This window comes from Mytilus galloprovincialis, chromosome 9 (assembly GCF_965363235.1).
Source record: "Mytilus galloprovincialis chromosome 9, xbMytGall1.hap1.1, whole genome shotgun sequence".
NCBI lineage: Eukaryota > Metazoa > Mollusca > Bivalvia > Mytilida > Mytilidae > Mytilus > Mytilus galloprovincialis.
In genome coordinates, this window is record NC_134846.1 from 49,833,180 (window position 1) to 49,834,967 (window position 1,788).

General features: G+C 31.9%; 1 long non-coding RNA gene across 1 annotated transcript; it reads right to left on the reverse strand.

Annotated features, from left to right (window-relative positions):
* Nucleotides 1-411: 411 nt before the first annotated feature.
* Nucleotides 412-1,525, reverse strand: LOC143046945 (uncharacterized). Its single transcript, XR_012969323.1, has 2 exons — nt 1,391-1,525; nt 412-788 (listed from the first exon to the last, which is right to left on the reverse strand). It is a non-coding gene; the product is annotated as an uncharacterized LOC143046945 (long non-coding RNA).
* Between the last annotated feature and the right edge of the window lie 263 nt (nt 1,526-1,788).

Consider the following 1,788-nt stretch of genomic DNA (forward strand, 5'->3'; position numbering starts at 1 on the left):
ACCCTTCCGGAGCACCTGAGATCACCCCAAGTTTTTGGTTGGGTACGTGTTGCTTAGTCTAGTTTTCTATGTTGAGTCTTTTGTTCTATTAGTTGTTTGTTTGTCTCTTAATTTTTAGTAATGGCGTTGTCAGTATATTTTCGATTTATGACTTTGACTGTTCCTTGGGAATCTTTCGCCCCTCTTTTGTTGACAATATCATGTAATTTATAAGATTTTCATACAAGTTAACCAGATTTATTCCAGGTATTATTTTTAACAGGCGTCAACCTCCAACTTAGCATTTTAGCATGAAGTAGTGTAACTACATAAAAATGTACAAAAGACACACTTTTGAATATCAATTGGAAACGGGTTAACTAAATAAAAAAACACATATTAACAAAATCAAGTAAGCATAAACTGAACGAATAATATGAATGGTTTTTATTTGGAATCTATTCAAATAACTTTTTTTAAACTGTAACAACTGTTTCAATTGGAATTATTTAAGGTTAATTATACAAATGATTTGCTCTCAAAATGTGTCCGTGAATATTCAAGAAAATCTCAAATTATAGCAAACAGCAACTTACATTAACATATAAAGTTCCACTAAGCATCATTTAGATGTTTAGAAAGTTGTAAATTATTCACATTATAAATAATTATCAAAAATTGGAAAAAGCAAACATTTCTAAATGATCAAGAAAAAAACATTCATCGTAAAACCAACATCATGGATAACAGGATGGGTACCACGTACGTGTATGGAAGAGTTATGATTTTCACAACACCATTGCTGCTGCCTGAAAAAAAGAATCAAAACATAACATTTCTTTATTCGCTGGATGAGTGTGCATGTAACGTTAAATTTTTTTCATGAATCTTAAAATACTTAATCGAAAATGCAGTACAGAAAATGTGGAAATAACTATCATTTCATTGGTCGTTATGAGTAGCGAAAAAACCTCACTGATAAATAAAATGGTATACCAAACCGGTAGTCGTCACATTGTTACCTGACATTTTGACCAAGGTTCCAATTTCTGTTAGTATGCGTATTTCGTGAGAACTGAAGATTACAATACAGCATAGACTTAAACGTAATCAAAAATAATAAAAGCTCATCAAACACACATATAAAGTTTTACTCAAAACGTACGTATTATCTACATTAAACTTATCAGTGATACGCCAATGTTACAATTCAGTGTTTTCTACTATGAATTTGTGTTTTTATTCACCTAATTGTCTTGTTGTATTTAATCGTCGTGAAATATTTGATGAAACACTCATCCTTGAGACTTGTACTTCTACCTTTTAATTTAATGATGAATTACAGATCATAGACATACAAAGATAGAAATGACCAATGTAACGATGACATTGCAAATTAACTGAAACTTACACATGGTTGGTTTGCCGGTTGGCGTTGCAGTATAACCTGTATTACATTGACATTTATTCAGACTAGAAGTAGTGTTACAAGACGCATGGGTTACACACTGATGGACAGCACAAGTGGCACCTGGACCAATCCCTGTAATTAAAAGTGAACAAAAACATTTAGAGTATAAGTTAATGTGACAGTGATCCAATACAAAAACAAAACACATAACGTTCATCATCTGGTCTTAGACACTAGATCGGTGCCTACATGTATAGAGTACGTCAATCAGGCAATCGAGCAGAGTTTTTCCTTTGTAAATAAAACAAATACGAAATGACTTTATCAATGATTTTATCCAACACGTTCGTATTCTCAAAAACCAACCAACACCAATAAGATGAACTAGAATTAACCAT